Genomic DNA, 16,187 nt, shown 5'->3' with positions numbered 1-16,187 from the left:
AATCATTGTGGAAATGTCATATAATTAATGAATTGCACCAGCTAGCAGGGGAAAAAGACATTTTAACCACAGGATCATGGGACTTTATTACTGTAGATGGACTAAATCTATATCTTTCGGCATAGATCAGTCCTGACAAAAGTGAGGTTGCCAACTGGCCAGGTTTGTTTTTACTAACTTAGCTCTCTTATTATTTTAATGAAGTCCAACTGATGCTGCAGAAAGGCCAATTTCTCCAAGTGCTGCCAATAAATTAAAATAAAGATGTTATGTATGAAGATTGGCAGGTGTCTCCCTGCAGATTTTATCAAGCTTCCAAGAAGTTCTCCGCTTCAGCAAGAGCCACGGCCAAGCTTTAGCTACGGAAGGCAGCAAGACAGTGGAGTTCAGAGCAATTAGCAGAACGGTAATTAGCACCAGCTCAGCACTTAACAGTGTAGATGTGCAGAGAGGCTCCCTTTGGACCACTGAGACGCAGGCCTAGGGCTTGTAGCAACACCTCAGGGCCAGCCTTAGGGCCTCTGTGTGAACATAGGACCTGTCCTCATGCCCTGGGGCTTTAGTCACACCCATCTGAATCCAGCCTCATTCAGACCCACAGTGCAACTGCAGCTAGAGTTTGTATGAAAGGCAGAGTATAGCAAGTCCCACTCCTTACGGGACCACAAGCCCACGAGAGCCTGCAAGCCCCAGGGGAAAGGTGGCACCGGAGCTGGGTTGCAGCCAGAAGCAATGCAGCTGAGGCTTTCTGGGTCTGGGAATTTGGTGGCAAGCTGCCACTGCCACAGCCTTCGTGGGAGGAATCTGGTGGGTGAGTGCTCACTGCTGCAGTCTGGGCTCTCCCTAAGCACAAAGACTTTCTTCAAAGCCTCTACAAGAGACAGGAGAGCTCGCATCCTCCAAGGGAGCAGGCTGCTGTACCAGAGAGAAGAGATGAATGCCCTCCCTCCCCTGTGAGCACGGGACAGGCCAGATCCTCATGCAAGAGCCACGTGCTCTGTTGTCCCCCCTGTACCACGGTGCCATTACGTCCACGTGTCCCTAAACCATCTTTGGAGACATCTCCTGGCAATCTTCCTGGGACAGCCTGCCTTCTCCATTCTCTGCTGTCTGTACCAAGGGTGAAGGAAATGCACATCCAGCTTTTATGCTATTGACACATGGTCCTGGTGCACGGGTGACACTTAGCAGCCTGAAAATATCCATGCTTAGGAAACAGCAGCTTGTCACATTGCTGCAAATAGGACAGAGCGGAGGCACACACACACAGGCTACAGGATGAGAATGCTGTGTACAGGACGAGGACCCTGAATCCAAACACTCACAGGTGCTCATAAATCCAGCGTCTGACCTGGGGAGTTAATCCAAATCTACTTCATCAGAACCTGTCCCAGAGGTGTTAAACCCATGTTGCAAAGCCATTTAGGGGAAAAGAGAAGGGAATACAACTGAATTAGAGTCCAGCCCACCATCAGTTCTGTCTTGCATCTATTCAGTTCTAAGATTTTACATTTTTTATTGCTTAAAAGTGTTTGTTTAATCCATGGCGCAATAGTGTACAAAAATGTACTGTTCAGGAAGAGAAAATACCCAGGGTTATGGCAAGACTATGCATTAGTATACATTAATGACTTCAGTTAATTAGCCATATAAATTAATACTAATTGATAAATATAATTAAGGAAGGGCATCACATTAATGAAGAAGCTTTTTAGTATTGCCATTTCACATTTCCATAAACATAGCTGGAGACGAAAGTTTCAGTAAAATTCCTTGAAGGTTCAGAAGGGCTGTGCTCAAGCACTCCTGCCACCTCCTAAAATCCATCCCAGATGCATTTCTCCCTGAGCATCTTGCTTCACACTTTTTAGTTTCACCTGCACTTATTATTTATATGGCAAGCCTCAGAGGTTCAGTTAGAAGGCCAGCCTGCATCGTGCCCAGCAGAAGCTGCCCAACCTGTGCCTGACCTGTACCCACCAACGGGATGTGCTCAAGGGGATGCCCAAGCCATTCAGGCAAAATTCTGCTGCAGCCTGGCCCAACTCCTTACAAACCACTGCAGCGTCCCAGCTGGAGATGTGCACACACTTGTGCATGGGGAGAACTGGTGAGCACACCCATGGCACCCCACGTCATCTCCGTTGACACCTTCCCAGTTCATGGTGTCGCTTGACTTCATATCAAGCGGAGGATGGATATCATTTTTTAAAAGAGAAATAAAACATCCCCCCGTTCTCTGAAGGCAAAGGTGAACAGCCCATTGAAACAGACCTGTTGTCCTTTCTTGTACTCCTACCACCCAGAACCACACAGCAACAAAAAGATATGATTCAGTAAAGTTATTGAGTGCCAGACCTTCACATTTGTCTTCCAGTGACTCTTAAGTCTTCCTTTTCTCTATCGAGTTCCATCTCATTGACTTCCTATAAACACTAATACAGAGCCAGGGGCCCACGGACATGCCTGGAATACAACGCACACCGCACAGGCACGGCCCTTGTGGCTGGGCTCAGAAACCCAGAGAGCGAGCTGATGGGATGCAGCTAGCAGAGCACTCAGGAACAGGAGCCTCCTCGTTTGCCCCTAACGAAACCCCAAAATGTAGTTTTTTTTTTTTAACTTCTGATCATAATTTCTAGGTGACTTTTCACCTTTTCTAATTTTTCCTTTCCTTATGTTCTTGAAGGTGAAATCCCCACATTTTCACAAAACTTCTGGAAGTGACCAAATCCTCTGCCCCACACCAGCCAGACAATGAAACCACCACGTAAGACAACTGCACAACAGAGACCCTGTTAATGCTCAACCACGTGCGGCATTCAAAGCGTGCCTCTAATTAATCACCAGTTAGCTGTCTTCCTCGGGCAGCATCTTCCATCTTGTTTGGGACACAATGAGCTTCCTCCCCCTTTGTAGTCCTACACGCTCCTCTTCCTGTTGGGCTTGATGACTGCTGGCCTCCTCGTGGGCTCCCCTCCCATGCCAGCCTCCCACCCAGACATCCTCCCGTTCAAACATTAACCCAGGGCGCTGAAAGGCTTTGCTGACTGCTCCATAAACAAGTGAGACAACTGCCATGCAGCTACCGGCCTGCCACAGCGCCTACTGCTCTGTAATATTTGCTGCAGGAAACCTCCCTGTGGCTCATCTTCCTGCAGGCAGCCTGGGAGTCACTGCCCCCTGCCATCCCTCGAGCCCATCAGTTTGGGGATTTGTGCTTTAATATTCTTTTAAGTGTGGTGTTCCTAATGGACCGTGGGAGAGGTCCGATGCAGGATAACTCCTTGGCTTGTGCAGCACGCAGGCTGAGAAGCATAAACCTCCCTCCTCCTCTGTACCTGCAGCTTATTGCTTCGCGTAGCTTGCAAGAAGCTGAAACTCAGGCTGGCCCAGAAACACTGAAACCCAGAACTCATACACAACCAAACCGAACCCCTTAGAAAGGTTAACCACAGGCCTCTAGTTAAACTTCCTTTGAGATGTGGTTAGGAGGTAGAGTCCAGGATGGGCACGATCAAGGTGAATTTGGGGACTTGCCTGCCATCCAAAAAAGCTCAGCTGAACTTCCCAATCCCTTGACCCCCAGTCACCAGGTTGCACCAGGGCCTTATGCCTCCAAGAGCAGGCTCAGGCACTGCTGGGCCCAGACCTCCCCACCAGCACCGCCTGAGCCCGGTGCTGAGCCAAACAGCAGCCCGGCGGGGAAGCAGTGCTGCTACCTGCGATTTTTCACGCCTTCACAACCCACACCAGCTCCCACGCTCTCCTCTGCTTTCCAGACGCTCTTTGTGGGATAAAAAAGAATGTGATAAAGCATCTGATGATGCAGGTGGTACCATCTGCTCCCTCACCAGCTGCTGCTGCCACTTAACCATCTTTTTCTATCAAATATTGGAGAACCAAGGCGACCACGTAGGAAGCAGCTTTCAGGGTAGCCCCAGTATAGGAGAGCACTTCTCTTGTTAGGAACTCCTGGTCCTAGAGCCATCAACAGCCATCCCTTTCCTATGAGGGAAGTCCTGGGTGTGATCTAAAACTCGACACCAAAGAAATTTAACTAGTTTCCAGAGTCTCCAGCGTGGCTCTACCCATAGGTTTGTTTCAGAGCTGAACACCAGGCTCCTGGTGCAGAGCACAGAGCTCTGTGCAATCCAGGGACCAGAGGAAATCAGGATTGCTCCACATGCAAGGCTGCGAGACTGATGCATGTCTTAGGAGCATGCAGCCTACCAACAGAGGTAGCTGCAGAGGCTGCATGCAAGAGGAGGGCTGCAGCACTGTGGTTTTGCAGAATACAGCTGTGACTATGCTGCTAGATGAGAAGGGTCCGACCCCAGGCTCCACACTGTGCTCCCTCCCATCCTTGTAACATGCACTTAAGTGCTCAGACAAAACCCTGCAGCATCCAGTGAAAGCCTGGGCACACTTAACTACAGCCTCCTTGAGTAGTGTTAAGACACTGTGTTAGTGAAGGTCACATCCAGCTGGAGGCATATCCCTCACTCCGCTGTGATAGAAATGGCTCCAGCCAGCCCGCTTCAGAAAGCATCCTCAGCTATTTCAGTTTGCTCTACACGATGGCTCAGTGGCACGGTCCTTCTGCAGAAGTTAGTCACACCGTTCTCAACACTTGAATTTGTCATTGCAACGCAGTCTGATTTTGGTGTCAGATTTACTATGAAAAAACAAGAAATTGAAAATGCAAGCTAACTAAAAACATTAAAACAGACAGTAAACCCAAGTCCTAAGATTTAGGAGTCCAATAACATCACCGCACAGTTACTAAAAAAAATCTGTGGTACCCTCAAGTGCAGAAACTGAAATGGGTCTTGGGCTTTTGCTGCCTGTGTACCCAGGGTGTTTCAGATTAGTTTTCAGATCAGGACAGGACTGGGTGGTGCAGTGGTGAATCATTGTTCAGGTAAGATACTGGATACTGATGATATCATGAGTCATTTGGTGGATATTTCAAACCAACTTGTTTTAAGAGCACACAGAAAAATTCCTCAGTAGAACAGCAGTGGCTGGGCTGCACCAGGACACGCTCATGGGACAGTCATGTATCTTCCTCTGTTCAGCAAATGGAGGAAAAGCAACAGTTTCCCCTCCTTGTTTGCATTTTTATCTTCCTTTAAAAACAGCATAGCTTCCACCTCACCTCTGCCAGCATCTCTGTTTTGCTCTCTCCTTCCCAGATGTGCTGGAAAAGGGAGCTGAACTGCAGAGTGGTTAAACCTCACAATTAAGGCTGAGCAAGCTTGCCATCCAGATTTCAAACACACAAGCATCTACCAAAAAACGTGCTCTGTTAATGCGTTCGCTCAAAAACTGAACCAAAATATCTGGTAGGCTTGGAGAAAGGCTAGACGCTGCTCATGATAATTCACATTTTGGTTATTGGTTCCAAACACCGGTGCTTGAAAGGCTGCTGTAAGAGGACATGAGAGCAGCTTACACCGATCACCGTGTCACCAGCACCTCATTGCCAACAGCGCTGAGCAGGAGTAGCTCCGAACACCATGAAGTCGGAGATCCTTCCAGACTACCTCTGCAGCCTGAGGACTCCCTGAGGCAGAAGGAATCACTTCAATGATCATTGCTGGGCTTTTCTCCCGTGCATTTGTCTCCTTGCACTCAAAAGCCTCCCAACCTGCCGCTGTGGTTGAGGAGCTGGGATGGTCTCGCTGAAATCCCACGAGGGTTGCTTTGCAGGAGCAGCGTGGTGTCAGGGAGAAGCACTGCGCTCGCTGGGATGAGCAGCATTGCTCTGACAGTTAATCCTGCCCTCCTCGCCAACAGTAAAACTCAGGGTTAAGACAGATCAATGGACAGCGTGTTTTATCTTTCTTTTAACAAACACCCCAACCAAAGGTAAAAGATCAGTTACATCTCCAGGCTAGAAAAATCGCCTTCGCTTTAAAACAAAGCCACAAAATTGTAAGTCACTGCTGAATTTTATGTTCAAAGGCTTTTCTGTGAGAGGCGAAGTGTAACTAGATAAAAGTGAATAACCAGACAAATGCCTTTCCTCTCCCCTCACTGCCAGGCTGTCCCCTGGCAGGCTGGCTTGTTGGAGGGCTGCCTCTCCAGTGGTTCCAGGCTGGCTTCTGGGGAGACAGCTTGCGAATGATCATTTTTAAAACCTCCTATTCCTCTGCTCATGCAGGGGGAAGCGGATGTCAGATGAGCCCACGCGCTTAGGGAGATCGAGGTCTCAGCTCGCCCCTTGTCACCGTAACACCAAAAGCCAGCACGCACAGAGCACCAGGACCCCATCCTGCTCCCCTGCCACCAGAACACGCTCAGAGCCCCACCACGCCGGTGGTCCCATGCCCAGGACCACACTTACAGCTCCCTCTGTGTCTCAGACAGCCTCGCTGCCCCTGAGAGGCAGCTGAGCAAGCAGCACCAGACATCCCATATGCAGAGCCATTGGAGACTACTCCAGGTTAGAAAGTCTTGGTCCCCCTCGTTGCAGATTAGTGCATCGACCTTCAGATCTGCCTGACCCCAAAGCCCTGTCACACCCGCAGGGTGTGCCTTTGGCATCCAAACATCTTCAGGGTCTACCCGCCAATCATTTTCCAAAAGCAAAAGAGACATTCTTCAGTGGTGCCAACCCCCTCCTCAGGAGGAGAGCAGGGGAAGGACAGTACCTGGATTTATCACCTCTCGCAAACAGCTGCCAAATTCATCACTCAGGAGTTTGCCTGGGATATATTATTTAATAATACCTAGAAAATGCATTAAAAATGCAGGGTCTTCTCCTTGCCAGGTGATTTTAATGTTATTGATTATTCTCTAAATCACTTATTGTGAGTTTGCTCTGACGCATTTAGCTTTTGGGCAGAGGAACCCGGAGCAGCTTCTCGCACTTTGTATCCCCAATCTTTGCTTCAGCGCTTTGCAGCCGGCATACCCAAAATCCAGCAGGTAACACCACCACGCACCGTGCCGCACGCTGCCCCGTGAGATGTGCCCTCCTAGCATCCTCGCCTGACCGGGTACAGAGCTTCATGGCTCATCTGTTTTGACTGGGGAGGCAAACTGCAAGGCCAGCACTGACGCAACAGTCCCGTCATTGTCCAGCCACCCGCGCTTTCTCTCCCCCCTTTCCCCAAACAGCGACTCCCTCCCGCTGCCTGCCCACGCAGGGCCTCCAGCCTGCTGTTCTTTACATATGCTCCTGGGCATCTCCATCCTGCCTGGTCGATGATTAACTTGTGGAGCTGCAGTTGTCAGCGGCGTGAGTTACGGCTGTCTCGTAGCCGGTAAGCAGGGGACGAGGAGAATGCTTTCACCCAGCAGCTTTCTATCAGCTCGAAGAAAGAAATGCTCACACCTCAAAACAGGACAAAATGCCGTGGGTTTATAAAGAAAAAGCCCAATGAACACTTCCCCCTAAGTTTAAGGTCCAAGAATCAAAGCCGGCTCTGGAAAAGCCTGAAGCAAAAAGCCCTGTTACGGCCATTCATATCCCCAGGTCACCAGGGGATGGGACTGCCTGCACCGACCTGCATGCTCTGCTTATATGCCATGGGGGCCTGGAGGTCCCATGGAAGCCAATTCCCAGCACTGAGGAACTTGGTGGCACTTTCTGCTGGTGCTGCTTAGCCAAGTTAATGGCAGGGACAGGCTCTTCCAGCACCAAGGGATTGCACTGTCAGCACAATTTACTCACCGTGGTGGGGCTAAAGAAGAGCCTGAGAGCACCTCCAGTGCCCCTGCTTTTGGGGTCTTCAGCATTTTGGGGAATGCTTTAGCTGCCCCAGCACGAGACCATGGGAATAACCTCAGCCCCCTGCTCAGAGGACGGGCCAGCTTCTCCCAGGAACAAAATCTCCTCTGGCATTTTGCGTCCTCTCCCCAACCCAGAATTTCGCTCCAGGCCTGGGAACCAAAGTGAGAAGCAACCCAAAGCAAACATTGCAGAGTCAGAGAAGGGGCTGAGGTGGATGTGAATCTGCAGAGCTCCTGGAGCTGGAGCTTTCTTGCTTCATAAGAACCAGCTCACCCATTATCTTGAGCTGATTCACTCTCCTCTGCACATCCCCTATCTCTGCTCATCTAGAAGCTATTGCCTCTCAGAAGCCTCCAGAGAAAAGCGTTAGACAAAACTTTAGATTTATCCTGAGAGATAATCTTCAGGAACATTTTTTTAATCCCTAGAGCACTTTGCAACACAGCATGAGCACTATACTGCTGTACATTTGGAGGCACAGGAATGGCAGGGCAAGGAGGGTTGGCCACTTGGGAAGGTCTACAGGTTATTTCAGTCTCATGCACGGCTGTTAGGCCAGCACTGGTGAGGTCTGCACATTCAAGGGGTACAGAGCAATACTACAAATCAGCAATGCTTTCAGCCCAGAGCAGCATTTTGTCCTTATACATTCAGCATTTCTTCTGTCTGGGGTAAGTGAACCTGCTGAGTACCAGCGGCTGTTTCAGGAGATACCACGGATCCCTCCCCGCAGCACCATACAACGGGGACACACTTCGTATAACAACCGTGGAAAACCGCTTCCCTGGCTTTTGTGCAAGAGGCCAAACTGCAGCCAAGCGATGGGAAAGAACCTCCTGCAGTAAACACTTGCCAGCTCAATTGCCGTGCACTGATCTCTGTGGCACAGGACCTGCACCCATCCCTGGGAGCAGCTGCCCTGGGAAGCCACCCAGGGGTCAGGGCAGCGGGGAGTTCATTCCATCCGTACGCCTGCCTGCGGGCCGGGGCACTGCACGGATCTCGGGTCAATGGGAGCTGCAGGGATCCTCTGCTTCTGGGGGAAAAATATGCAGGCTAAAAGCAACTTCAAAACCACGTTTAACCTGAACTCTTATCTTTTATCCCTTTAAATATCCAAGCGGCTACTTTTGCAAGCATGAAGCCTGGACTCCAGCTACATTTATTTCCCTCTTTCATCCCAGCTGCAGCTCCTCAGAATTTATCTCTATGGTTAACTTCCCCTTTCATAATATTAGCACAGTTGAAGCACTTGCTTTCCTGTTGCAGGCAGTGATTATATAGCAAATTAACCACAAGCTGTTCAGTCCAAGTCCAGCAGTTGGAAAGATGCTCCTCTGAGTAATGGTTTGTGTAGTTGATGCTTTCATCTGTAATTTGCATTTGTAATAAATGCAGAAATAAAAAATGGGGCCCGTATTTTAAAAAATAGCCTGGGATGGCAGGGGCAGGCAGGCAAGGCAACTGGGGTGGGGGAGACCCCTTGGGAGCTCGTAGGGCTGTGTCGCAGGGTGCCACAGCATCTCCTGCCCAGGGAGGGGGAACCCACGCACACGCCTCTGCCGCCTGTATTTGTAACTGCCACACAAACCATGGCTTCCTGCCCAGATGGATTTTACACAAGAGGCACAAAAAAATTAAAGCAGAAGCAAGCAGTTCGGTATCAGCCATTCCCACCAGCAGGATGAGCCGTGCACTTGTGTGCCCACCCAGTGATGCAGGGCCATGCCAGGCAGCCCAGCAGGCTGGCAAAGCCTTTTCCCTAGCAGGGCAAGACCCCAGCAACACCTGGAGAGGAACCAGGAGCTATGAGATGCCCACCAGGCTTCCCAAGCCCTGCTGACACATCACCCTGTGCTCTGCCTGCCCTGGGGGGACCTGACCCAGGGTGGCCACATCCAACACCAGTGCTCAGAGCAGCGCAAGGCCAGGCAAAAGTGCGGCTGTAGCTGAAAAACACCCACATCCATCAGGGAGAGACTCCACTGGGATATTTATCCACCGGTTGGCAGAGGAGATGCACAAGTGCTCCTGACCACCAGAAAACCCCACACCCAATGGGAGGCAGCAGCTGCCCCCTGCATCCCTCCCTCGCAGCTCTAACAGGAGCATCTGCTCTCTCCTGATGGGCTCCTGAGATGGCTGGTGGGGAAACCAGCCCACCCTGCACACCAGCTTCATGCCCCCTGCCTGTATTTATGATTTGTAGCAGCCGTGCCCTGCATTACCTACCCTGGGGCACTGCTCACTGCCTTTGGGAAAGGCAGCCCCTGCTAGGCCAAGATGGTTACAGCCTCACAGGAAGGCCTCCAACCCACCCATAAAACCCCAAGTCTGGGGACAGAGCCATGATCTCCCAGCTACGGATGGAAGGGAGAGAGCAGGCAGAGGACCTCCTCCCCATGGACAGCCGCAGGCAGGCAGCCACGAGCAGTTCCCCATTCCTGCACCATGCTCAGCCCCCACGGGTGTGCACAGCCCCGTGGTGGGATCGCCCCCACCGTTGGGGCAGACATGGGCATGCAGCTCCTGGGCATCCACTGGGGTGGCTCCACTTCCCAGGAAGGACACAGTGGTGGAAAAAAAGGTGGCTGCCTTTGACTTTTGTTCTACAAAAGAGACCATCTCTCTACTTAATTAAATAAGGTGGGAAGGACAGGAAAGCCAGTTTTAGTATTTTGAAATGTAACTTGCTACAATAAGGAGCCAACTGAGAAGCTTCCTAATAGTTTGGAGAGCCCAGCCTTTTAAAATTGATTTATCTGATGTCAGACCGACTTTATCTTTACTTCTGTGCAGCAGTGAGCACACCTTTCAGCACCATACCTGAATTATTATTTATGAATCGCATCTACACATTTTATGGAGCTACTGAAAAATATATTAGCCTTCCTAGATGGGCAACCCCAGACAGACTGCTCTGTGCAGGACTGAAGCCTCCCTTGCTGCCTCTTCCCACCGGCACACATGCATGCCATCCGCACCAGCCTTCTTGCTGCATTCTGCTTGGCTCCCCAGGAGTGTTGAGCTCTGATGCAGGAAGGCCCACGCAGAGTGATCTGAAGACCATACACGGCCTGTTTGCTTTTCTTTGTGCACTTTCCACCTCTGTTCTAGGGTGTCTGGCCTGGTGAAGAAACATCTTCCTATGGTGATGCTGAAAAGCAGCCAGCACAGGGACATGCCCTGCTGTCTCCCCCCACCCAGCTGCAACAGGGTGGCTTGGGATGCTGAAATAGTTCATCTTTCTGGCTCCCTCCATGGGAAACATGCCAACCCTCAGGCACCAAAGGCCCTGTAGCTTTTAAGAACTTGCCCATCCCAACCTAGATGCAAGTGGCTGAACTGAGCCTCCAGCTGCAGAGAGCCCAGGCTGGGCAAAGCAGGTATCGGTGGGTAGGTAGGAGCCACAGCCTCGTGCAGTGGTTCTTCACCCAGATACCACACCACTCGTGGTTCCATGATCCACTTCTCCACCAAGCTGCCACAGAAAGCACTCCTCCCTCCTGTTGCGTAGCTTTTATAGGCCACACATGGGCAGGCACCACCCAGTGCTGGGGAACTCCCGCTTTACCTGTGGCCTCTACAAGAGTCTGCAACAACCACCACAGAGGTGCCTCTGCTGGGGGGACAGAGGGGACACAAGGAGGGAACTGTCCTAAGAGACCTCTGGGGGTACCCCTGAAGGAATAACAGTAAGAGATGGATGAACAGCATATGCACAGGAGGGAAGTTACACACACTGCACAGAGGGGAGAGGGGAAAGAGAAGATTGAATCTTCCTGGAGACCAGTGAGATTCTATAAACATAATCAAAATGTAATAGAAACTTTTTGGAAATGCTGTTAGAAGGAGAAAGCATCAATCTTCATGGAACTCCACTCAACAGGCTTTCTCCAGCTAATCAATCACGGTCAAGACATGGGCCGTCCCATCTGTCTGTGCAAGGGACCAGGAGGAGATTGCTAAGTGCCTGGGCTGGAGCTACCATCTCAGTACCAGGCAATTCATCATGCAGGAAGAGAAGGGGGGAGAACGGAGAGGAGGAAAATAATGTATAACACTAATAAAGTTTCTCCCCCCGCCTTCATTCCCAACCAATTTTTAGTAAAGGAGCCCAATCCAGAGGGGCTGCAAGCAGGGGGGCGGGAAGGGGGATGTGCACTGGGGAGGAATCTGGTTACAAGATGCACTCCAGTAAACAGAGACAAAAGCTGTCATCTGCATACTATCCCTCTGCAAAGCCCACACTCACCACCCCAGCTGCTGGCAGCTGCACAGCAGCCAGCCTGTACCCGCAGGACCCAGGTCCCTCTGGTCCAGGAGCAGGAGAGGCTGCTGGTGAGGACAGCAAAGCTCGGGAAACGCAGAGGAGAGCACGAGGGAGCTTCACCTGCTGGCACTGTGGGGAGAGGCCAAGCCGCTGCGTGCTGACAGCCTGACTTCTCCCTAGAAGCTCCCACTGCCATTTGGGAAGGGGGGCCTTGAAAATGGAATAACATGGAGCTTAAGGACTCAAAGCATGCAGCATCTGCAGCAGACACGGGATTTTCCACAGCACATTACACTCACATGTGTGCATGTAGGGCAGGGACCTGCACGCAGCAAGGATGGAGTTTCACACTTCACTCAAATCCCCACTGACTTTCAGAGCTTTGGCATCTTCTCAGCCCACATAGGACAAATCCCTTCCCTCCCCAGCTGCTCATCGCACTGGGTTCCAGCCCTCCTCATTTACAGAGGCCACCAGCAGCAAGGAGCCCCAGCACCTGCCTTACAGCCAAGGACTCAAATCCACATTTGTGTGAAAAAGTACTATTTCCCCTGTTAAAGGATCCAGAAGTGATGCAATACAGCAGGACTCCCATTCCATCCATCCTTCCAAATCTTGACAATTTCTCTTTTCTACAGGATTTTTGATGTAGAGGACAAAGCCCCCAGTAGCATCCTTTGAGCCAATACTGGTGATTTTAGGCACCGCCTCTCCATGCACAACCCAGGTTTAACATGTTCTGTGCTACTATTTGCATCCAGTCCCACAGACTTCACAAAACTCCCCATGTCTGCTAACAAGTAATAAAATACAGCAGGGTTTCTCTAAGGACACAAGCAAGGTTCAGTTCAGACTCAAGCCCAACTCTTTTCCATTTCCAGTGCTTGTCACAGCACCTGAAAGAGCCCTGGAATGCACTAGACAACAGAACTACCCTGCAAAAAGGACTTTTTTTCCTCACTTAATTTATAAAAATAACCTTGCTACTTGCACTTTGGCTCTTGTAGAGATTCTTATGTGTTCAGTCCCAGGTAAATGGGAAACCAGAACAAATATGCTCATATTAACAGCTGAGATTAAAGGGCCATTTAAAATAGGAAGCCAATAAAGAATCATGACCTAACCATATATATATATATATTTTTTGCTGGCCTAAATTTAACCTAATGGATTGACTGGACACTGCAGGTGAAATTCAAAAAGCAACAGTAAGTAGGTGAGAGATTTACTCCTGGATATTTATCCATTCTTTCAGAACGATGAGAACCCCACAGCTTCCAGTAAACGTCAAAATTCTTCCCTTCCTCCACAGATAAAAATAGACTCCACTTAAAAATGCAGTGACACAGGATTTTAGCCTCTACTGTAAGTGTAAATATAGCAACAAATTAAGTAGGCACATCCAGTAAATAACACTGACATCCCCGAAGGTGAAGTTGCTGGAAGTCTTTAAGCTGGTCTGTGACCAGGTGGCAAGAAAATGTGGTTTCACCATTACAGTGATTTCCTTCAGGGTATTAGCCTCATCCTGTGGTGCTGTTTGTCCTCTTCTTTCAGAGGTACCTTCTCCTCCCCTTCCCACTTTCCCCTCAAGGAAAGCACCAGACTAAAATTTGCAGGGGTTCCTTACTGCGAGAAGCCAGTACAAAACTTTGCTCAGGCTACAGCCACATCAACGGAGTTCATCAACAGCTCAAAACCATGAAGTTATTTAAAACTTCGCAATGCATCAATTGTCAGAAATTTAAGCTACTAACACATGGGTTATAACCGCCTAATTTACTTCTAGATATACTTTTAAACATGCACATCCACTTGCTCCTTATGCCCTAACATGCTTGTAATCACGGCTAGTAACTCATTAACCTTTTACAGCCAGCTTTGAGTATAAGGCACAGCTCACCAAAAGCCAAAACAGAGGTCACAGCCCGTGGAAGGGATCCGCTATTCTTTACTGAATGAGTTGTGGCTCCCAGGTTTTTCTTTTCCTCCACTCTCCCGCCAGAGGTTGAGAAGAGCCACCACCAGCACAACCTGCAGGAACTCAAGGAAGGGCCACACGAAAACCAGAGCTCCCAGCTCTCCCCCAGAGCTCTGACCCCAGTGGACCCTCAAACCTGGAGGTTTTCTTCTTTGACCCCAGAAAGCTTAGAACAAGTCTGAAAGAGAGAGGAACTGACTGACATGACTGTAAGTCACACTTAGACATCCTCACCCTATTTTTTTCCACCTTACAGACAAGGAGAAGGGCCCAACACACCACAAAGACGAAACAACCACCAAGCACAGCACCTGTCCCAGGGACCCACCCTTCCTCCAGCTCCTCTCCAAGCAAACCAGCTGATGGGGTGCCGTTAGCTCCTTTATATACCACCCTTCCTCCACCTGGAAAGGGCAAGGACAGGTTCAGGTGCCCCAGCAGCCCCAGGGGAGCCGGGGGCAGCTGCAGAGGGTGGGTGGCCGCAGGAGCGTTGCTTGCAGCTGAGCGTGGCCGCGGGCCTCAGCGTGGCCGCAGGCCTTAGCACACCCCAGCCCAGCCAGATCAGTGCGGGCAGCAGCATCAGGCACAGGTTTTCTGCAATAAAATTCTTCTTTAGCTGATATACCGTTATTCTCCACCCGTAACCTTCCTCCCTAATTACCATGAATGTAAATGACCTCTGGTGTAAGGTTTATTGTAACGATAATTGAGATGTGGATTTTTAATAATAACCTCCTGGATTTTCCACTTGATTTCCTGATTTACTTTATATTTCCAGGAACGCACACAAAGGTCTGAGCTTGCCCTCTGTCAGGCAGTTTATGTAAAGCCTGGTCGTGACCTCCACTGCTTCTTCAGGCCACGGTCTCTTAAATTGTTAGATGCATCCGAGCTTCTGGGTTTTTGAAGGGCCTCAGGGATTCAGGCAGTGGGTGCTGGCTCCCACTGACTGGCTGTGGGATGGGGATGGCTGAAGCCCTTTGGTCACTGTGGGCGTTTTACTTTTCATCGGGCATTTCACTTTTCACTTCAGCATGGGCAGACAAAGCTCAGACCCCAGCCCCGTGGCAAGAGAGCATCCAAATAGTGACATAGGATAGTGGGGAAGGAGCTCAGTATTGAAAGCCAGGCAAGTTATTACATCATGGACAGCTTGGTAAAGAAAATATGTTGTGCAAATTGTTGGAGGAATTTAAATAAGGAAAATGTGCTCTCTGGAGCTAAAGTTTGGTCCCGAAGGTGATCTTAAAGGCGAGAGAGGGAGATCAGCTCCCACCCACTGGTCCAGTCTGAGCACCCCCACACGCAGACATCTCAAGTGAAGACTTGTCCTGGTTATTCAGGAAGCTAAACAGCCAACAAAATCCTGTCTTGCTTAAAGATTAGTCTGTTAATGTGGAACACTGTGTTCCTACATTATTTTTAATAGAGAAGCGTACACAAATAATTAATAAATGTTAACATGTCTCTGGGGCTTTCCCTTTTTTGCGTGTTTATTTTTGTGTTGTAAATGACATCCATTTTTCTCAACTCACAATAAATTGGCGGATGAGGAAAAGAGTCCAAAAGAAGAGCCATAATCCTCAAGGGGAAGAACAAGCTGTTGTTCCAATCAAGATGTATCCTGACAAATCAAGTTGGTGAAACCCATTAATTAGCACTTTTGGAAACAGTTGCAAAGTTAATTATTCTTCTTTCAGATGAAAGAAAGCTAATTTCTGGCATTTGCTTTGACAGTGACATGCGCTAACATTTTTAGAGTTGACATCCCTCAAGATAAATGATACTCTGAAGTGTGCATGCAAACATTTTGACTAGGAGCTGCTGTGGTGAGCTGACGGCACTGGCACCTCTTACTGCAAATATTTTGCATCTGCTGGGATCGTGATCAAAGTTTAGAGGCTAAGGAGGGAGGGAGAACTTCATTTCCAGCTTCAGGGAGGGTCTGGGTGACTCTGGCTTCAGACGGGAGACAGAAGCATTGCACAGGCTATTATTTTAGCTAGATGACCTCAATAGGGAATGAAAAGTTTTCCAGGTAACTGCGCGGGTGAAAAAGAAATCCATTTCTATGCTATTTTAATTGCTCTGCTCAATAATCATCTTTTGTTCATGTGTTGGTAGCAGCAGATGAAATAGATCTCCAAAAGGAAGTTCTTTCTTGATATGACCAGGTATTGGATGGTGTC

The 16,187-nt window shown here is 49.5% G+C and overlaps 1 long non-coding RNA gene across 1 annotated transcript; it reads right to left on the bottom strand.

Moving 5' to 3' along the window:
• Positions 1–3,594: 3,594 nt before the first annotated feature.
• Positions 3,595–15,621, bottom strand: LOC310882467. Its single transcript, XR_014572982.1, has 2 exons — positions 13,921–15,621; positions 3,595–8,780 (listed from the first exon to the last, which is right to left on the bottom strand). It is a non-coding gene; the product is annotated as an uncharacterized lncRNA (long non-coding RNA).
• Positions 15,622–16,187: the final 566 nt, after the last annotated feature.

This window comes from Anser anser (assembly GCF_964211835.1).
Source record: "Anser anser genome assembly, chromosome: 16".
NCBI classification, from domain to species: Eukaryota; Metazoa; Chordata; class Aves; order Anseriformes; family Anatidae; genus Anser; species Anser anser.
The sequence above is the reverse complement of the archived record's forward strand: the minus strand, read 5'-3'. Positions and strand labels throughout refer to the sequence as shown.